Raw genomic sequence first — 23,510 nt, 5'->3', positions numbered from 1 at the left:
TTTTTTCCTTGAGTTGTAAAATTTTTGTATCCTACGCCTCTATCTTCGAAGAAATACGTTCTTCTTCCTCTTCTAGTTGTGCAGCGATCTGCGATGATATTTGTGCTGAAATTTGTGCCGAAATTTCGGATATTCGTGCTTCTTGTGCTTCAATCTTGGATGTTATACGAGTCTACTGCGATACCAGTTGAGATGACATTTGCGACGTTATACGGTTTTCCTGCGATTCCAGTTGGGATGCCATATATGTCTTCTGCTCTTCCATATGCAAAGACACTGTGGACGTTTGTGTAGATATTGCATACTAAAGTCTGTGTCCGCCATTGTCTGTGGTGTTTCGTTTTTCTCCTCCATGCTTGTTGATGTCTCGTCGCTATCAAGATGAAAGACGTACTATCCAATATTAATTCCATCCGAATTCATAACTCCTCGTAGCCGTGCTTTAAGTTCGAATTTATTGTCGGTTGTATTCAATCCACGGTTCTCCAACTCCTTTTGAGCTGCTCGATCTTCAAATCACTTAACTTGGCCATGTCCTTGTTGTCCTCGAAATCTTCGGAATTTATTCAACAATTCCTGCTCTGGCAGCAATTGTAACGAGTTCTATTTATTTCTGATAATTATGATTGATGTGCATGATTGGTTTGTTCCAGTGTGGCTTGCTTAAATGTTTTTTTATACCTTTCATGAACAAGAAATGGTATATTACCTTGGTCCGATGTTTGCAACGTTGAGAAATATAGAAGATAGATTCACCATTAAGTATACCGAATTGATCAGGGCGACGAACTGAGTTGAAATAGCCATGTCCGTATGTCCGTCCTTCTGTCCGTCCGTCTGTCTGTTTGAACGCAAACTAGTCCCTCAAATTTTGAGATATCTCAATAAAATTTGTCTATTATTTTGTATTATATTAGACATTTGTCGGATCCGGTAGGATCGGACCACTATAACATATATCTCCCATACAACGATCGTTCAGATAAGACGATTTTGGTCATTCCTGCCGCAATTTAGAAAGTATAAACATGAAACTCGGTGATATATATTTTAATATATCATAGAAGATTTCCTGAAAAAATCACTTTGATCGGAGCTATATATAGTATATATCCCATACAACCGATCGTTCAGATAGAAAGATTTTTGGCAATTTCTCCCTTAATTGCCAATATAAAAACGTTAAACTTGGGGATATTTGTTCTAATATATCATAGAAGATTTCCTGAAAAAATCACTTTGACCGGAGCTATATATAATGTATATCCCATACAACCGATCGTTCAGATAAGGGGGTTTTTTGCCATTTTTTATTTTATATTTATCTTAAAAATCGTTTAGGTATGTACATCTGTTCACTATATATCTCTTATCTTATACATCCCATTATTTGGAGATTACGAAAGAGATAAGATTATTGTCCAGCCTCATTCATGAAAGGTATGAAGTCTTCAGCACAGCCGAAGACAGTCCCGTCCTTACTTTTTTTTTTTTTGTGATTATTTACTGACATAATGCATGGCATAGTGATGCTAATATAATATTATTGTCGCTTAAAATTTTATTCGCGATTACTCTTCATGGATAGTTAATTGTATGAAAGTGATGTTCTGCTAATTTCTAGCCACCTACAATCCAAATATCTGAATTGATTATATAGCATTCTTAATTGCTGATCACACTCTGTGTGAATGTTAGAAAAATGAGCGATTGTGAAATAAAAAATCGCGTATATGCCCCGTATGCTCGCAAAGTCAGTCATTGTCCTCATTGTGAATTCCACAGCATATCCACATGTGCGCACACATAAGCGATTTAAATAGTTTCCGTTTATTTTTCGCATCAAATCTCACTTGTTTACACGTAGCAGCCATAAGCATTTAGTTCAGTTTTTAGAGCAATTTGGACATGCTTTTTGGCTTTCTTGAAAACTTTTTGCGAATGTCAGATTTATACTTTTCTCTAAATTTTCTGTGTTTTTTTGAAAAGCATCGCATTGCACTAAGCTGGAGCTGAGATAAAAAGATATCCCAATTTCACTCTACAAACGAAATAAGAAGACTTATAGCTCCGCATCTTGTACTCGGCTCAAAAAAATATTCAATTTGTGCAAATGGTTTGTTTTTCTTACAGTTTAAATTCCTTATATAAGCTTGTAATTGACCCAAATTCAGTTTGTTTGTGTAAATCTAAGTGCATATAAAAGGAATATGTACGTTTGTATTTTATATGTATTCAAGTTCAATTTTATACTCAGTTGTGCAAGCACAAATTTGTGGTATTGAAAAAAAGGCACCCCGTTTTGAAAAATTTGGTAAAATTGTACATCATCAGTTCTGTTATACGGATCCGAAACCTGGCTTGCCTCTGACCGCATTAACCGACGACTGCAAACGTTTATAAAAAAGAGTCTAAGAATAGTCTGCCGTATCTTCTGGCCAAGAATAATCAGCAACGCCGATCTACTGTCACGAACAACCCCCCAATCTACATTGAAATTAAAAAACGTAAGTGGGGTTGGATCGGTCACACTCTCCGCAGAGAAGATGACAACCTTGCCAAAATGACCCTTCAGTGGAACCCACAAGGAAGCCGGCACAGGGGACATCCTCGACAAACTTGGATGCGTACGATTTTCAATGTGGGCTCTTGCACCGCCACCTGGAATGAAATAAGACGTTTAGCGACTGACAGAAGTTGCTGGAGAGCATTTGTCTTCGCCCTATGCTCCGACTAAGAGCGATAAGTTGTGCGTCTGGATGGCTATGGTATTAGTTTTAACTTTTGCGGTTGTCAACTAGATGTCCAATTCTATCTAGGAATATAACGTACATCATCGGTCACATGGAAAATAAGCACGTTTCACACATTCCCTTGGAAGACTAGCATGACTCGTATTCGCGTGAAACAAGTGCAAGGTGTTAATCTTGCACGCGAACAAATGAAACGTGCTAGTATACCACGTGAGCAACGAACTGTGCTTCTTTTCCACGCGAATAATTGAAGAATATTAGTCTACCATGGGACTGACGATATAGGTATCTTAACCCAATTCAATACATAACTTTTTATAAAATGGATGAAATCGGTTCAGGAATACTTCTTGATATTTGTTTTATTACGTGGAATGAGAAAATGCTTTATGCACTAACCGGGTTGCCACGCCTCGGTGTTACATTCTGTTGCAGAGAGTCTCAACACACATGAGAACCCCTTCTTCTCTTAATGGGCTTCACACTTTAACCTAACCTCCCGCACCTGGGACCGCGTTTTGTTTAACTATAGTTACGGAAGCACAATAACTGAATCCTTAGCTACTCTTGTGTTATTGGGCTAAGAAACTTTCTTGCCCTTGCTCATGAGGAAGTGTCTGTTGACCATATCCCATCTGTCACTTCTGCAGGTAATCTTAAGGATGACACTGTCTGGGAATATATTGCCTGGTGTTACTTCCACACTTCTCCATTGCTGTCCGAAGTTATCGTTTATGAGCCCACAATATAGGCAGCTTGGATTTTCAAACTTGCCTATTCTATGGAGAAAGCTGTGTCAGGTAGAACTCTACCAATGCATGTGGACGTTTTAACCATATCCCCGGCTTGGGAATCAGTTTCGTCGTCCACTAGCCTGCGGCACTACAGCTCCATTGCTATTGCCAACGTCGATTAGACTCTTTTTGCGCCTGTACGACAGCAAAATTTCTGCCTACTGGGTGTAATAAATACCTTTTCAAAAGGATTACATTTTGGGAAACCATGCGATAAGCTGGGGCGATTTGTAGCCCTCCTCCGCGTACCTAGGTAATAGCTGCTTGGTACTTCCGGAATTTCTTTGCATCCGCCACAAAAAAATGTATAGAGTCCCAAGTGGATGCAAGCAGTAGCAGAGTGTGATATTCACTGTGTTGGGAGCTGTAGGTGGCCCCGGTTATCGACATCAAAAATAGCTGATTTTTGTACACAAGCTCCTCATGGCTTATTGAGGTATAAAAGAGGCGTGAGCACCCAGTCGTCATGAAGTTCGCTGTGTAAAACTGAAACAAACTTTTTTCTAGTTACTTAGAGCGCGCACCGGGGTTGAATTTAAACCGCAACAGGTGTAACTTTACCAAAAAAATGTAGTTTCGGGCTTTTTGAGAAAGCCGTCGTTGACTTCTCATCGGTAATAACTGATATCAGCAAGTTATCGGTTTAATATTCTTACCGAAATGATTCGTCTACTTTTCGATTTGTTATCAGCTTGTTATCGATTTGTTGTCAGCTTGTCATAATCTTCTTACTTTGTTTTATTTATTTTATTTGATTTTATTTTATTTTATTTTGGTTTATTTTATTTTATTTTAATTTATTTCTTTTATTTTACTTTATTGGTTTATTTTATTTTATTTTATTTTAATTTATTTCTTTTATTTTACTTTATTTTAGTTTATTTTATTTTATTTTATTTTATTTTATTTTATTTTATTTTATTTTTTTAACTTTACTTTATTATATTATATTTTATTTTATTTTATTTAACTTTACTTTACTATATTTTATTTTATTTTGTTTTATTTTATTTTATTTTGTTTTTTTATTTTAAAATTATTTTATTTTGTTTTATTTTATTTTATTTTATTTCATTTTATTTTATTTTATTTTATTTTATTTTATTTTATTTTATTTTATTTTATTTTGTTTTATTTTATTTCATTTTATTTTATTTTATTTTAATTAATTTATTGTATTTTATTTTGTTTTATTTTATTTTATTTTACTTTATTTTATTTTATTTTACTTTCTTTTATTTTATTTTATTTTATTTTATTTTAATTTATTTTAATTTGTTTTATTTTATTTTATTTTAATTTATTTTATTTTACTTTACTTTATTTTATTTTATATTATTTTATTTTCTTTTACTTTACTTTATTATATTTTTTTTTTTATTTTAATTTATTTTACTTTATTTTATTTTATTTTATTTCATTTTACTTTATTTTATTTTATTTAATTTTGTTTTATTTTATTTTATTTTATTTTATTTTAATTTATTTTATTTTACTTTATTTTATTTTATTTCATTTTATTTTATTTTATTTTATTTTACTTTATTTTATATTATTTTATTTTCTTTTACTTTATTTTATTATATTTTATTTTATTTTATTTTAATTTATTTTATTTTATATTAGGTATATTGTATCATTCAATTTTATATTACTGCAACTATTTAATATTTTTTTATCCCTGCACTTCCTTATTTCATGTCAGTCTTACCAAATAATGAACAACGATGTTACACTCAAGAAAATCCTATAAGGAAACAAATATCAACTGATACCTGAGTGCCAAACCAAGTGTTTGGCTTTTGCCAACACTCTTTGGCTCTTTATTTCCAACAAAAGAGCAGTGTATACATATGTTCGTACCCTGGCATGTGTATATGATCAGTGACTTAAATTTATATGTAGGTGAAGTGCTGTATGATTTCGCTCATGTCATCTCTACTACGTATGTACATTGTCCCCACCTTACGCTAGAGTGTGGTGACCTGCCTACATGCCCACAGCTGGCTATAATAATTTTAGGCATAGCGCGAACATATACTGTTTTCTTTTTACAAAACTATAAAAATATGTGTGTGCATGCGAAAACGTTGCTTTACAATTACTTCCATTGCCACTTACTTATGTACTTACATATGCCATATTCATATATAAATACATATAAACAAATCTAACTGGTTTTCTCTGCTCGAATATATGTATGTTACAGCATATGTGGTTAAAAAACATTCATACTTTTTATGTGTTATGAGTAGCGCGACTTTCTTTGCTCTTTTGTTTGTAAACAGCTACTTCAAGCTTACTTGACTTGACTTGTATGCGGTCTAGAAATGCATTGACAGCTTCGTGCAGCATCATTGTAAAGATTACCGCAAAATTAAGTACTTTACTTAAATTGCATTTTATAGCCAACAATACGTATATAAGTATGTATGTATGTACACGTACGCCTGTGTCTGATAGGGAAAGTAGGCAAGACTCAAGCAAAGGGTTAAGGCAGCATTTCACGGTTAGTACGGCACAACAGTTTTCGACTTCAACTAGCTTAGAATAGATTGAACTGGCCTGTCAATAAGGACCCCACATAGACTGAATGTCTCCATTTTGTTACGAGAATCCGTTTGACGACCAAACGGAAAAAACCCAATTAGGTACAAGGACTTATGTCATAGAAACATTTTGTTCTCTTGCCCTAAAAATTTTCTGGGACCTAATAGCTGGAGTCTTGACCTTGCGGGTGCATTACACGAATAGACAACATACAGAAACGTTGCTTCTTGCAGCTTGCACTTCCAAAATCTGGTGTTCCTGACGAGACCTAACTTATAAGCATGTGACGTCAGCAGGCAGTGTTCATTTAGTATGCCCATCGTGATCCTCTAGTTTTCTCTCTTTAGAGATATGACTAACTTTGTGAGAGTAACGCTGTAGGATTTGCCAACGATCTTTGAAAAAAATACAACCCGACGCTTCTTTTCACGCCCTTCCTGCTTGAAGGATGGCTATGCAACTTGATTCGCGTTTTTGATTTCTTCCGAAGGGACGAAACGTTGGAAGGAGGACGAAAGGTGGACCTTTCACACACTTCACTTCAAATGTACGTTGTTCCCTAAGTGCGCGGTTTTTATAAGATATATGGAATTTATTGTTTTCACTCGAGCATTCCATTGTTAATTGCACTCCTTGTTCTATTCTTAATTGCCCTACTTATTTTTTATGCCAATATATCTTTTTGAAATATATCACACCTTAATGTTCAAAGAAGGAAAGTTAATACAGAACAAATAAAGACAGGATCGTATTGAGCTATGCCTAAATCTACTTCAAAGTGACGATGAAATGCGAAAAGCTCATAAAATTTTAATAATCAACTGTATGGGATATAATTTACATATACTACAGAGCTTGTCGATTTGTATAGACATACGGTATTTTTCAATTCCTAAATATTAAATAACTGAAAAATTCAGAATGTTAATTTCTGGGAATATGATATGTACATTTTACGTTAAATAGGCAAATGATAGAAATTTAACATGCATTAACAATGCCTTAAAAAACCAAAGTATACAAATTAACAAATTGAAAATAAAATTAAACAAATAAGAATGCCCAAGTTCGGGCGAAAGTGAACATTTTATACCCAACTTTAGCTCTCATGGGTCGCTGAATGTGTTGCTAACGCCCCGATTCTGAGCGTTACCGGTAAAATAGTACCCAGAACGTTATGTAACCGAATATCGTTACCAGTTCTTTTATCCGCGATTCTGGCCCAAATGGTAACGCTGTGATCACCGAAAAACTCACCAGTGTCTGTGAAAGGAAGTTTTCTTCGCTTTCACGGCTGACACTTTGGTCCAGTTGGACCAAAAATGGTCGCTTCCAACCCCATTTGGTTCGCTGGTCCCTTTTCTTCAATTTTGGTCCGTTTTAGGCAGTAGCCACGATTGGTACTTTTCTCTCTTTTTCACTCAGGTAAAAATTTACAATATTGCCCCAAAAATTCGCCACACTTTCGTTAGCCCCCATATAATTTTGAATTTACTTCAATGGAATTCTCACCATAAAAAATTGCTCAGTCAATAAAATGTACCAGAACAATAACATTCACCTAGGATATAATTTATGCCAGGCATTAAAAAGAAAATTGTTGGCAAACACTTGTCGTTAACAAATAATATTAATAACGGCTAGATATTTTGATCGGTTATACAACAATATGTAAAATACATGAAAATAAAAATTGCTTCTCGCCTAGCATAGCTTATAGCGAGCACTCTGGCGTGATCTAACACTTTCAAAAATTATACAAAGAAATTCTATGCATTACTTCTCGTTTGGCACGTTGATATTTAAATCTTTCTCTCCCAGCTCAATGAGTTGAAGGAATTCCAAGACTATTGCGGTGTTAAGCCACGCAAGGTAATTGAAAACTAAGTATCTTGGCACAAGAAATATTTAAACTCGAAGACAGAAGGAAGCAAATGCAAAAGAGATTTGATTTCGGAAGAAATGTTTTGTATAAAATTATTCCCGTAGGAGCTAGCGGAACCACTAAGGCCTGGGATCAAAACTCACACTTACTGAATCTAGGCTCTGGTATGAAGTTTAAACGTTAAGGAAAAAAGTAAGCATCTATAAAAATAGCACTAACAAAATTGCCTACCCTACAAGAAACGCTGATAGTTTTACTAATTCACTCACACTTGTAATTGACAATGCTGATCCTGCGATGACGTAAACATTGATACTCAAATTTATGTACGTTCCTTTGTTCGCTCACGCATGTCCGCATGTACCCAACGACAGTCTATAATCATGAAAAAGCACTCGAACTGGGAAAGCTTCGGACACCTGGTACAGAACAATAGAACATACAGCAGATACCATTATGTATGTGAGACAGATACATAATTCTCAACGGAATTTTATGTATGCGAGAACAGTTTATCCGATTTAATCATGTTGTCACTACTGACTGTCATATGACAATCAAATGATTATCACGGTTGTTTTGTTATTTTTTAAATTCCGCCATTTTCAACCGACGAAAACCATATAAAATATAAGTTTAAAAAATGAAAAAGAGAGCTCCATGCTAAAAGAAAAAAAAAGATCTAAAATAATATTAAAAAATATCAAAAGCTGTCGGAATGTGGGGGGCGCACTCAAAATTGATACGCGAAAAATAATAGCGGTTAGTGGTGATTAATTTTTAAATGTGTTTCCGCATGAGGAAAGCGCTCTTCTGTTGTTTTGTTATTTTCTGAATTTAATTTGAACATTCTGAACTCGAATTCTTATAAAACTATTTATTTTAAACAAATAAGAAACACGTAAAAGTAAACTATCATTTATGACACCATTTGATAGTTAGAGTGTCAGCACTGATCCAGGAAAAGGAATGAGAGTGAGCAGTACGGCTATATACTTAATCAGTAGGCCATGTTGGTGTATAAGAAGGAGACAAAAACTCACGTACACAGTTGTTTACATCACATTTGCGCAAGTCCCCTTAAGTTTGTGATAGAAAGTTTTTATGAGGCGCTGATCGTTAGCTTGACATTGCTGACAATCAGATGATAGTCACATGATAGTCAGTATTCTTGTAGGGGAGTTTTCCACATACATAGTTCGGCAACAACAGAACGCAAATTTTGAACCGTTTCTTACTAAAACCTAGCTGCACTATACATTTTATTTCATTACAATCAACAACATAATGATAGAACCAAGAGCTTTGTGACCAAAACTAGGTTCACAACGTTTGGTTGATGAATGACATAGACTTATCCTATGTCAAAATATAGTACCATTTTTGGTTGCATGCATATATATTTGTTTGTTCAGCTTGAATTAAAGGAAAGTCTTCACTATGTTTAGTAAAATTTTATATGGAAAAATCCTAAAATTTTGTATTTTATACTAATAAAATAAAACAAAAATTTGGTCCTTTTTTCGATGAATTTTGGTCCCAAATGAAAACATGGTGTGGCAAGCGTGTTCGCTTTACCGAAAATGTCTCACTTGTAGATACGAAGGTAAACGAATAAACGGGACGATGTGTATATGCATATTATGCATGATAAGTTTCTACATATGTAGGTATATTGTAATATATTCTGTGAAAGTACATAATGTAAACAAATATGTATAGTAAGAGGCAACACTTTTTTACTATTATCTTTACTTATTTGCGCTTACAATTCTTTATTTTTCAGTTCTGCCTTTTTCTAAACAACAGCTGTTGTGTGGTTATTTCGATGTAACCACTTACTTTTGTGGGTAAAAAATTATCCGGCTACTTTCGCGGGTAGAATACCAAAAGGGTGTAAAAGTTGCCACATAATTTCGTTACCGTGGTGAAGAATGTTGTTACCACACTAGAATCGGGGCGTTAGTATAAAACTCGAAAACGGTTGGACCGATTTCGCTAATTCTTTCTTTAGAATATTTCTTGACGTACGGGGAGAGAAAAATTCGATCCGGGAATTGGACCAGAGACCAATCTATCCAAATGAATTCTATTCACGGTTCAATTTGCCTGAAATTTGGCATACCGGTAGGCTTTTGCCAAGATTAGTGTTATATACTATATATTCGTACAAGTATGGCATCCCCCTTCACATATGTTACAGCTACTTACATTATAAAATAAGTATACTTATGTACATGAATACGACATTGCTGTCACTTGAATCTATATTAAATAAACAGTCTTTTACTGCTCTCGTAATAAATAACATATGGCACAGCCGAATAAGGAATGAAAACACGTAGTGGGACTGAATTGAAGCAAGAAGCAAGCGAACTAAACACGGACAGCGAAAGTGAGGACTTTGTAATGGCAAATAATAGCAACGCCTATAGCAATCTGGACGTGAGACGTCCTGATCAGCTAAAATTTGAAGGAAATGTTTCCGAGCAATGGAGAGTTTTCAAGCAAAATTTCGACATATATGTCATTGCCATTGATTTCGAGGAAAGAAAAGAACAGCAGAAAGTTGGAATATTCCTCAACGCCTGCGGCCCAGAGACAATTGAAATATTTAACACTTTTGGACTCTCTGAGGCGCAGAAGAAAAATTATGACGCAGTTTTTGCAGCTGTGGAAAATTATTGCACACCCAAAAAAATGAGGTATACGAAGCTTTTTGATTCAATTCCAGAAAACAGGAAGAAAGGGAGCCATTTGAATCTTATTTGCTTGATTTGCGTAAAAGGGTAAAAAATTGTGGATATACTGATACGGATAGAATGATTCGAGACAACATTGTTATTGGTACAAATAGCCAAAAGCTGCAGAAAAAGCTTTTGGAAGCAGAAAATTTTACTTTGCATAAAACCATCGAAATCGCGCGTGCTGCTGAGCTTGTGGACAAATATGCAGACGAAATGCAACAACAGATCAAACTATCAACAGTAAATGCAATACGCAAACAAAAACAAATTTCGCAAAATAGCAGTACACGCAATTATATGGAAAACACAAAAAGTATGAACAGAGAAAATGTACGAGTTAAGGCTAATTCAAGACAAAGCTCTAATTGTAAATTTTGTAAAGGTGTTCATGAGTTTGGCAAATGCCCAGCATTCGGCAAAAAATGCAACAACTGCGGTCGTTTAAATCATTTTAGTGTTGCTTGTTATATTTCACGAGTCCACGAAATAAACGAAAGTGATGAAAAAAGAGGAAGTGGCGATGATATTGTTTTGCACAATATTGAAGACGTAATTGCGGGTCGGAAAAGATGGTATGAGAAAGTTAGAGTCAATGACTGCCTTATAAATTTTAGGTTAGACACCGGTGCTGACGTCAATATTTTGCCTTACAAGTATTTTAAAAAATACATGAAAGATACGTTGCTATACGATGGTGGTTTGCCACCACGGAGTTACAGTGGAACTGAGTTGGACTACAAAGGTGTAATTCAATGTGTAGTTATGTGCCGAAATGAGATAAAGATTTTAGAATTCACGGTTGTTGATGCACCATACCAACCTTTGTTAGGACTTGCAGCATGTGAGCAACTAAACCTTATTAAACGCGTTAACGCTATTCAAGAAGTAAGAAATGATGAATTTATACGAAAATATAGTGATGTTTTTGAAGGGACGGGATGCTTTGTAACAAATTTGGATATTCAGGTTAAGAAAAATTCCATCCCGGTGGTAAAGCCAGCAAGGAGAATCCCGCAATCCTTAGTAGCAAGAGTAAAAACCGAGTTACAGAAAATGGTTGAAAATAAGATAATTGAGCAGGTGGATGGTCCTATTGAATGAGCCAGTAATCTTGTAGTTGTAGAGAAGAAATCAAGCAAACTTCGCTTGTGTATTGATCCTCAAGATTTAAATGCAGATATTTTGTCGGAAAATCATACGATTCCATCATTTGAATCTATATCGGTACGTATTGCTAATAGTAAGATATTCACTGTGTTGGACTCGAAAGAGGAGTTTTGGCAAATAGGACTTAGCGAAAAAGCTAGTGAGCTCTGTGCTTTTAATACACCATTTGGGTGTTATCGTTTCAAGCGCTTGCCATATGGTATCAAAATAGGTCCAGAAGTTTTTCAAAAATATAATGAGCGAAACTTCGAAGATATTCCAAACGTAATAGTTTTCATTGACGATATATTGATTGCGGCTAGAAGTGTTGAAGAGCATGATCGCACTCTGAAGTTAGTTATGGATTGCGCAAGAAAATTGAACATTAAGTTTAATGTCGACAAAATTCAGTACAAGGTAACAGAAGTTAAATATTTGGGTAAAATTATTTCACCAGATGGCATACGCTGCGATCCTGATATAGTGAAAGCGATAATGAAAATTAGAAAACCAAATACTAAGAAAGACTTGCAAAAATTACTTGGCATGATAAATTATATTCGCGAATACATACCTAATTTGTCTAGTATCTCCAAACCGTTACGAGAGTTGCTAAAGTTCAACGTCGTGTATGAGTGGCAGTCACCTCATGAAAGCTGTTTGGAACAAATAAAAACAATGATAGCAAATGCACCGACGCTCCAATCATTTGATGACAAAAAAGAAATAACGCTCGAGACAGATGCATCTAAATTTGGTGTAGGGTGTTGTCTCATGCAAAATAGAAAGCCCATTGCATTTGCTTCACGCAGTCTCACGGACGCAGAAGTTAACTACGCTCAGGTAGAGAAGGAATTTTTAGCCATTTTATTTGCTTGTCGTAAATCTCATTTTTATATTTATGGTCGGAAGGTTACAATTAAGACGGATCACAAGCCCCTAGTTTCCATAATGAAAAAAGAATTTTGCAAAATTCCTTCCGCTAGACTTCAACGCATCAAACTAAGTTTAATTAAATACGACATAAAATTAGTTCATGTTCCAGGAAAGTTTTTATATATCGCTGATCTTTTGTCTCATTATTTTGATGACGAAAATAACGCTCCTGACATTGAGGACCTCAATGAGTTCGTCCATTCCTTAAACATCACCGACGAACGCCTAGACAGTTTTCGAAACGAAATCAATAAAGATGAGCATTTGGCACAATTGAAGAATGTTTTAATAAATGGCTGGCCTCATAAAAAAGATATGTTAAGTGACGCTCTCAAACAGTTTTGGAAGTACCGTAACGATCTGTTTTTAGAAGATGGTATCTTATACTTGAATAGTAGGGTTATCGTTCCACAAAACTTGCGGAAAATCATATTATCACAGCTACACTAGTCTCATTTGGGTATTGAGAAAACGAAAAAGCGCGCTCGCGAATTAGTGTACTGGCCAGGAATTGATGATGCGATTGAAAAAATGATAACAAATTGCGACGTATGCCAACGAAGTCGGTCATCAAATTTTAAGGAACCCATGATACCCCATTGCATTCCAAATCTACCTTTTAATAAGATAGGCTTAGATATTTGTGAATGTGAATCAAAAAACTATTTAGTAATACCTGATTACTATTCGCGATATTTAGACATAGCTCCATTGAAAATGAAAACAGCATCTGATTGTATAAATGCATTAAAAAATTGCTTCGCAGTACACGGATTACCTGTAGAAATAATTTCAGATAATATGCCTTTCAATTCAGTCTTTTACTGCTCTCGTAATAAATAACATAATTAGTATATACGATACTCTCTTTCCAGGAAGTTGGCCAGGGACAAATCTATTTGAACAAATTCTATTCATGGTTCGAGTTGCCTGAAATTTGGTTTATAGGAAGCCCTTTGCTTAGATTAGTATCTACGACACCTTTTTCGGGAAATGAACCAGGGACAGAATTGTACTGGGACCTTGACTGGGATTAGGACTGATAATTTTGAGCTGGGACTATAACTGGAACTGGGAATAAGGGATGAAGAAGGACAAAAACCAGACCAAAGAGAAAAAAGGGAAGAAGAAAGAAACTTAGGAAGATATAGAGTTAGACGAAGATAGAGATATAGGGATAGATGTAGCGGAAAAGAAGTGCGGAAAAGGCGGAGAGGTAGAAAGAGTGTAGTGGGGTTTGCGGTCTGGCAGCATGGTGCTATGAAACCCGTCGGGGGTTGCCGTCGCTGATACCAGAACATCTAGGAAAGTGGCAGCGTTCAAGGGAGGAGCTGCATTGGGCAGATGTTGCAAACATATATTTTCTGTACTGGCAAACGGTGCAAAAGGTGGTAGGGACTAAGAGTCTATTTGGCTGATCTACCCGAATTCTAGTGCAGGAAAGAGGGGGAGAAGAAGATGGGGGCGGGCGCTGATGCTGGGCATTGCTACCGACTCTACAACGGAGATTGTAGTTATGAGCAGGAGAGGCCGTATGAGCTGGAGACACCATAGGGAGGGAGCAGCAGCGGATACTTCTTGTGGCTTGAACAGCAGGAGCTACAAAAGATTTATGCGACGACGTCAGATTTTGGGGTCAAGCCCAGAACATCCTATCCGATGTAACTATCCCTTGCACGTGAAACACTGACAAGAGTGTGACCGTACTTAAAAGATTCTTTTCCGCAAACGCAGCAAAACTAATTCATTGGACCAGGGTCAAGTAGGTACAGGTACCGGATTGGGTTCGATACCTTCCCGTAGCAGGAGAATATGGCAGAGAAGAGGGAATATCCCGCTGCAAGGATCTGCTGGGAGGATGACAATTTGTGGGAGGGGCGCAACAGCTTAAATGGAGTTACACTGAAATGACAGCCCTTGGTCGAGAAAAATCCCGTGTCGCTCCGGTACATAGAACCGGCTGCCTTGGGAAGCGAAATTAGTAGCCTGTTGTTTTTTTTTTTTCATGAGCGTTATCGATATTGATGGTCCTTTGCCGGATATCTGGTACGTCCTGGTAACAAGCACCATTAAGGTGCATGCCCGACCATCTCGCTAAACGATTTAATATGAACACATTGAATCTTCAGGGTCATCCTCCCCTCTCGCCACTCTCTAGTTCCATGAAGAACTTTGGATTGCCTGATCCTGGCTGCTAAACAAAAAGGATTTGCCACGGGTTGGCAAGGTTGCTAATTAGTTGGAGAAACTACAAATTGCGCTGGCAGCCTCTTCAAAGGGTTGCGGTACACAGCACCTTGATTTAGTTTGGTATTTTCGTAATTTTTTACTACGTGCATACTTGCCGCGGATATGTTTTAAGCCCCCTTACCTACTATGGGTAGTAAAGCTTGTCGGTATCCGTTGTTTCCGATAGGAAGCCGGCGCTGCTCTTATCAAAAACACGAAACTGTTTGTTTCTGGTAAAGCTACCTCTACTTTCGTTTAACTTCAACCCGCCTATGAGCCTTTGCTACCTTAAAAACATTATTTTCTTAGACGTTCCCCTGTAAGGTTTCACATCGAATTTCACGTGTACTTGGTCCTTCACATTTTTTTTTTAATCCATGCCCTTTGTTGCGTTTTTTAGTTCCCTTTTACATGTATTGTGGTGATATTACGCATATTCTTTTACAACTTGGTAACAAAAAAAATTTCGCTATGGTCTCTATAACTACGCAAATGCAGACAAAAGGTGAGAAATTTTAAAATTTATTTCTATCATAAAATGCAACTACATTGGTTGAAGTGCTTTATCCTTTCCTTACAGATCGATACAAAAATTAAACTGGAGTACTTATTCAAAATTCATCTACCTGTAAAAAGAGGATTTCTACAAGCAAAAAAGTTGAAAATTGACTGCTAAAAATAAGCTTTCATTGTCTTATCTGTTTTCTCTTTTTGCAATTATTTTATATTTCCCTACATTATCTTTAGCATGTATGGGCACGGATGAATATCTCAAGTTTGTGTCTGTAAGGCATGTATGAAAAGATTGCGTATTAATTACTTACGTATTACAATTTGAAGTAGCTATCTCTGGTTCTTACAAAGGGGCTTATGCAGTATGGTTTACAGATATTATGTGCCTATTGCGTTGCTTTTATGTACTTTGAAATTCGTTACTTTATGTTACGAGCAAACATATTTTTAAAAAAGATGATAAAAAAATTTTAAGGACTACATTTATATACATAAATGGACCAAAAAAATAAGGCAATTTTTCCTTTAATACATACATATTCTTGTTGAATTTTGACTAAAAAACTTTAAAAATAGCTTTTGTAAAAGAATTGTGGCACTTAAAACTATAAAGGTGGAGCGCAATCTTTCACTTTAAGGCAAACCATGTACTTGGGATTACTTATTGATTATTTAAAATTTAAACACGCACTCTACCTTTATAATTTTACCTTTATAATTCTTTTAAAAGAGCGATTGTTAAAGTTTTTTATTAAAATTCAACAAGAATAGGTATGTATTAAAGGAAAAATTGGCTTGTATTTTTTGGTCCATTTATACAAAGGTAGTCCCTAAAATATTTTTATCATCTTTTTATTTTCAATTTTTTAGTACTGCCTACAAAAAGGCAATTCCAACTTTGATTAGTAATTTAAGTAATTCCTAAGTGAAAATTCTTATATCTATTTATTTCTTCAAAATAGAATTAGCGGAATTTTCGCAAGAAAACACAGAATTCCACCTCGCATCATAACAAGAGAATTCCACCTCGTTTGTCAGCTACTTAATTTGCACAGCTGAAAATCGTGGTGAAATTCGCATACGCCCGAAAGTCTAAAATAATCGTGGTGAAAGTCGTGTACGCCTAGAAGTATGCAAGGATGTGCATTGAGTCGGGCCTTCAACGAGGTGGAATTCTACAACGCCTGCAACACTCAGGAGGCTAGCCATGAATGTAGGGCCTAATCTCCTAAATAGTTCGACTTGTGCCTTATGTAGCTCAAATTTTTTGCTCAAACATTGCACTGTCACCGAGTTTTCAACTATATTTCAGGTTTCAAGTCACTGTATATCCAGAAAGTTAGCTAAAAATCGATTGCAAGATTCCCAGTTTAAAACTATTTTTCTCAATATCTCGATCCATAAGCCACCTAGCGGAATTTTTAAAATAAAATATTGCATTGTCACCGGGTTCTGATTTACGGCCCAAACTTCATGTCTCTAGGAAGTTACTCGAAAATCGATCGCAAAATTCCCCCCGTTTTTAAAGGATCTGTAATTATCTTGACTAGCGCGCCACCTAACGGAACTTTGTTTACTACAAATTGTATTGCCACCAGATCCCTAACTAAGTGCCAAGTTTCAAGTCTATAAGTAACCGGGAGGTTAGCTAAAAATGGATTGAAAAATTCCCAAATAAAAATTTATTTTCCTAATATCCCGATCCATGCGCCTCCTAGCGGAATGTTTTGATAAAATATTGCACTGCCATCGGGTTCTGACTCACGGCTCAAGTTTCATATCTCCAGCTCAACGGGAAGTTACTCAAGAATCGATTGCAAGATTCTCCTCGTTTTTCAAGGATTTATAGTTATCTCACTTAGCGCGCCACCTAGCGGAATTTTGTTTTCTGTAAATTGTATTTTCACCGGGTCTCGAACTATGTGCTAAGTTACAAGTCTCTAGATAGCCGGGAAGTTAGTTAAAAATAGATTCAAAGATTCCTAAATTAAAATTAGTTGTCCTAATATCTAGATCCATGAGCCACCTAGCGGATTTTTTTTGATAACACATTGCACTGTCACCGGGTTCTGACTTACGGCTCAAGTTTCATATCTCCAGCTCCGCGTGAAGTTACTAAAAAATCGATTGCAAGATTCCCTGCATTTTTTCAGGGATTTTCGTTTATCTCGATTCGTCTGCCACCTGGGGACATTTTGTTTTATACGAATTGTAGTGCCATCGACTCGCAAACTATGTGCTAAGTTTCAAGTCTCTGGATCACCGAGAAGTTAGTTAAAAGTCGATCGCAAAATTTCCATTTTAAAATTAATTTTCTGTATATCTCGATCCGTGCGCCACCTAGCGGATTTTTTTCCTTGCATTGTAATGTCTCTCAGATCTGAACTATGTTCAAGTATCAAGTGTCTAGCTCAAGGGAAATTACCGAAAAATTGGTCAAAAATTGGTCAAAAATGGGTCAAAAATTCGTAGGGGCAAAACATGGAAGCGACTTAATATAAAGGTAAAAAGGTAAAATCAAAATTTTCTTATTGCAGCAAGAGATCAGTCGGTACTCTGTTGTACTCTATTCATATTAGTACGCCATGAGCAACCCTGCAAAAAATGCGATTAGTCTGGGATGAATCCGGGATGAGTTGCAAAGGAGTATGCGACTATAGCCAGTTCTTATCTCTTTATATGGGTTGGAGTGGTCCGAATTTTACCTTTTTATGCCTGAACGGGTAGTGTCGGACTGGTCCTCTTTATACCCCTCGGACTGGTCCTCTTTATACCCCTACGGGTACTGTCGGACAAATTCTCTTTGCACCGTTCTACACTTCCTCTTAGTACCCCTATGGGAAGTGTCCGACAGGCCCTTTTTGTATCCATATGGACAGTGTCGAACATATTATCTTCGTACCTCAGCAGCCATAGTCACACACGTCTCTTTTGTTCGCTTATGGGTACTGTCGGACAAGTCCTTTTCTACCCGTACGGAATTTCTTACAGATTTTAAAAAATTTTTAACTCTAATACAATAGTTTTAATTTTTTTCGTAATGGTGTTGTAGAATAACAAAAACAGAACAAATGTTATGATAATGTAACACATGGTCCTGGTATTTTAGGTCCGGTATAGAGTTCCGCATTTTTCTTAAATAATGCTATTTAATCACATTTAATCAGGGGGCTGAAAATGGTATTCCTTTTATAATATAAATCCTTGCAAAACTATTAATTTTGGACTTTAAATATATTTGGATCAAGATAAAAATTATTTTCGGATTTTTATTTTTTGAGTCCTATAAAACTAGTTGAACTCGGACTTTTAAAAATAAAAGTCCGGAAATAAAAGTTAAATCCGGACTTTTATTTTTTAAGGCCAAAATAAAAGTCCGACTTGATAACAAAGAAACGGCTGACCCGAAATAAAAAAAAAATTATCAATTATACCCTGTGGACAAAAGGGATCAACCGCAACCACTCTCCTTCGGGATTAATAGCACAATTTTTTGCAGGGAAATTACACGAAAACAGAAAAATAATAATTTGTAAGTGTGCAACACAAATAAGAAATAAATTATTTCGGTAAGCAAACTTAGCTTGGCGTAACCTAGCACAGGTTATAGTTAGGTTAAGAGGGCATGTATGGAAATTTTCCACGCTTCTATCAGAGGTAATTTGTGTGGGGTCTAGCTCAGAACATCCCGTGCTGTCCAAGCAACCCTTACATGTGACCATCCTAAAAAGATATTTTTTCCGCACACGCAGCAGAACCCCTGGACCGGGACCAGGTACTGGCACTGAATTGATTTCGATACCTTCCCGGAGCAGGAGAATATGTATGCAACAAAACATAAGCAGTTCCGCAGTGATATCCAAAAACACGCGTCGGACTTCTATGTCAGGCATTGCCCGGCGAACCCTGTTTACAAAGAAGAGTTACAGAACTCGCAGCAGAGGAACATATTCTCCCCAGTGAGATGCGCGTCACTCTAGCTCATCTTAGATATGGGTACTGTAACAGGTTTAACTCTTACCTATCCAGAATAAACCCCGATATACATAATGTATGTCCTACTTGCAATGTGTACCAAATGACACCAACCATCTTTTTAATTAGAATGTGGAACCAATGCCTCTAACACCACCCTCCCTATCTCCCTATGGCCCACCCCTTTTGAAACTTCAAGTTTCTTTGAGGACAATTTCCCAACCTCTGCCAGACCAACAAAAAACCGTGCATCTAGACTTACTCATATTGTTTGCAGTCCTAGACATTGGCAGAGAAGGTGAAGAATCGACTCCACTTCCTCTTATTTTGCATAGGGTGCTTTTTGGTGTGCGGCATCATTGAAACATAGGTGCAAAGGAGCAATGACCTATGATGGCAGCGGAAGTATTCGCATTGCAGGTTTGTTCAACATAAGAAGAAGCTAGTTGCTTTCCTATCACAACATGATCTTAAAGACCATGGGACTTAGCAACCAAGTCTGTTGTCCCAATCTCATATTTTAAGATTTTTTTCAGGAAATAACCCAGTGTCGTCCATTTGGCCCTGGGAGCAAAGGGAAACATTTAGTTGCTTTATATAAGCGCCAGTTAGGCTTAACACCTCCGCACGACATCCGACTTCATAACATTGCATTCTAATGATATTGAGGCGGCCTGAATTTCGATAAACATTTTACAGTAATTTCTAGGACCATGCTGTCCTAGAAAAGTATAGTTGATTTCTCTATGACAAAAAAAGTCGGTACGATTGACTTATCTGCAGATGCTTTGGGTACATTCTAGCTCCAATTCACTTTTCCTTTTTTTATTGTTTATGGAGATTGTAGTTCCCAACACTTTCTAGACCTTAGCCCCATTCCTCCCTTGAAGAATGTGTTATGTTCATGAACGATTTGTGATTCCGTTTAGTCACCCCCTTACTTATCATGTCACCTTATATTGTTGCGTGCCCGTATTCGGTTGATTTCAATATGTCAGACTGTTTTAGTCGTAGAGCCTCTTTTGCGGCCAGTCCCTGCCGCCAATCTTTCCAAAAAAGCTCCATGCGTCAGTATCGGTCGGATGATTGTGTTGACGTGATCGTCTGGTACCAATTTTACTAACCTAACTAGCTACTAAATTAGAGTTAATCACCCTTCTCCTGAGCGTAGTCTATCTACATGTTATTCATCATCATCATTTTGTTTTTAAACAGAAAGAGCAATAGAATTAATAAATGTATTTAAGTTCCCAACAATCTTAACATTTTATACATGTTTTTGAGAATTTTTAGAACACTAGATTGTCTTTTGCTTTCTACGATCAATAGAATCATTGAAATGTCGAATAAATAAATGCAAATTCTTGTTAATTACAGCACTAATATGGTAGTAGGGTTTCACAATTTAACGTATACGCGTACTTCACTTATATCGTATTAAAATCAAATTTTCCTTCGCTTGCGCTGCTTATATACCCTCAGTTGTCTTGCTCGCCTATTTCTACCAGGGTCTAAATTTTTCACTAACTGCTTTTGCGAATAGTTGTGTGCATACATATCTGCACCTCATATTAATTGTTGCCTTCTACATATGTGTATGTGTGTATCTGTCTGATACACAATGCGCTCTTTATTGCTGTGTACATACGGGTATCTGTGTTTTATTTACTGTTGCCGTTTATCTCTGCAAGTCATATTCACTGTTGCTTTCTATATATATGTAGATATGCTTGTGTGGCTGTTTTCTATATTTCATCTGCTCGCCTTGCTGTTGTTGTTGTCAGGGTTTTTACAAAAAACAAGCCCAACCACTTGTGAAAAATTAAGAATTTTATTTTACAATTTTAACACTAAGCGTTCTACTAATTCAAAGAGTGAAAATTCAGTGCTGTCTCGGAAGGATGTGTAATGGTGTGAGTAGTAAATCAACTTCGCTCCAAATAATTTCATCATATATTGAGCACCTTATACATGTTGCTTTTAACAAAATCGGTGTTAAATCTCTAGTAGATTTGATTCTATGAGCCTTCTTAGCACTTTTTTCCTAAATCGATAATTTATGTTGCTACAACACAAATTACCGTAAATTTATTTCAATTTGCTCACTTGACAAATTTGTTTACTTGTCAAGCAAAAGGATGGATGAAAAGTAAACCTTTTACTGAACGTTATGATGTCTTGTCAATTTTGCAATGATGAAGCCTTAAGTATTTTTGACGAAAGAATTAGAACACTTTTCTTATCGTCATAACAGAGAAACACACGCGTTTTTTTATGAGCTAATGAAAAATATATGAAGAAAAAAACTTAAAAACTTCTGCCATGAATGTTCAACAAAGTTCTGGGGTCAAGTTTGCGCCTGTGTGCGTATGTTTGTATGTACAGGTGTAAAAAAAGGGTTATTACAACATTTTATAAGATAAATCGTATATACCAGAGTTCGGTTTTGTAGGTAGAGATGTTCACTACTTTGCCCCTTTTTTTTAATTTCAAGTATTTTGCTCTTGTTGAAATGCTTTTTAAGTTTAACAAGTAATGTAAAGCACAATTTGCAGTTTCATTTACGCTACTTACAAGATACGAATAGACAGAAGAGTGCACTGCATTGCAGCTACTTTTATAACATCGCCAACTTACACACATTCACACGCATTCCTTTTTATATTCGTAGTAGCAGATAAATGTGCTGAAGTGGTAGCGGAGGTGTTGTGCTGACATTGCGTATACGCCCCAGCGTCTCAACTTTGTGTAGCTTTTCTTTTGTCTTTCCTTTAATTTTGATTTTGTTTGGTTTTTTGTGTGATTTTCCCACATATATTTTCGCATACCTATATATACTTATTTAACCCACTTTCTTACATGTACATATGTATATATTTATATATGTAAATTGTACAAATGCTAATAGCACATGAACGGAACGTACACGCTTGGAATTTATTCGAGGGAAAATTTGAGCTGCATTTATCTATGAAAATGAACGGAGGTTTTCTGAGATATTACCAATCCTAAGCTTTCTATATATATATTTTTATACTCAGTTGAGCAGAGCTCACAGAGTATATTAAGTTTGATTGGATAACGGTTGGTTGTACATATATAAAGGAATCGAGATAGATATAGACTTCCATATATCAAAATAATCAGGATCGAAAAAAAATTTGATTGAGCCATGTCCGTCCGTCCGTCCGTCCGTCCGTCCGTTAACACGATAACTTGAGTAAATTTTGAGGTATCTTGATGAAATTTGGTATGTAGGTTCCTGAGCACTCATCTCAGATCGCTATTTAAAATGAACGATATCGGACTATAACCACGCCCACTTTTTCGATATCGAAAATTTCGAAAAACCGAAAAAGTGCGATAATTCATTACAAAAGACCGATAAAGCGACGAAACTTGGTAGATGAGTTGAACTTATGACGCAGAATAGAAAATTAGTAAAATTTTGGACAACGGGCGTGGCACCGCCCACTTTTAAAAGAAGGTAATTTAAAATTTTGCAAGGTGTAATTTGGCAGTCGTTGAAGATATCATGATGAAATTTGTCAGGAACGTTACTACTATTACTATATGTACGCTTAATAAAAATTAGCAAAATCGGGGAAGGACCGCGCCCACTTTTAAAAAAATTTTTTTTTTAAAGTAAAATTTTTACAAAAAATTTAATATCTTTACAGTATATAAGTAAATTCTGTCAACATTCAACTCCAGTAATGATATGGTGCAACAAAATACAAAAATAAAAGAAAATTTCAAAATGGGCGTGGCTCCGCCCTTTTTCATTTAATTTGTCTAGGATACTTTTAACGCCATAAGTCGAACAAAAATTAACCAATCCTTTTGAAATTTGGTAGGGGAGTAGATTTTACGACGTTAACTGTTTTCTGTGAAAAAGGGCGAAATCGGTTGAAGCCACGCCCAGTTTTTATACACAGTCCACCGTCTGTCCTTCCGCTCGGCCGTTAACACAATAACTTGA

General features: G+C 36.0%; 1 protein-coding gene across 6 annotated transcripts in view; it reads left to right on the top strand.

Moving 5' to 3' along the window:
• The window catches only part of ect (ectodermal), a 122,752-nt gene that overhangs the window by 14,135 nt on the left and 85,107 nt on the right, over window positions 1-23,510 (top strand). Inside the window, exon 1 of one of the 6 annotated variants that reach the window (XM_067788462.1) lies at window positions 15,524-15,545. The exons of the other annotated variants lie outside the window; for them this stretch is intronic. The gene's annotated coding sequence lies outside the window, so the exon portion shown is untranslated. Of the gene's footprint in view, window positions 1-15,523; window positions 15,546-23,510 lie in introns of those variants that run through there. 6 annotated transcript variants of the gene reach the window in all.

The sequence above is a fragment of the Eurosta solidaginis genome, chromosome 5 (genome assembly GCF_040869045.1).
Source record: "Eurosta solidaginis isolate ZX-2024a chromosome 5, ASM4086904v1, whole genome shotgun sequence".
Taxonomy (NCBI): Eukaryota; Metazoa; Arthropoda; class Insecta; order Diptera; family Tephritidae; genus Eurosta; species Eurosta solidaginis.
This window is presented reverse-complemented; position numbering and strand designations above follow the sequence as displayed.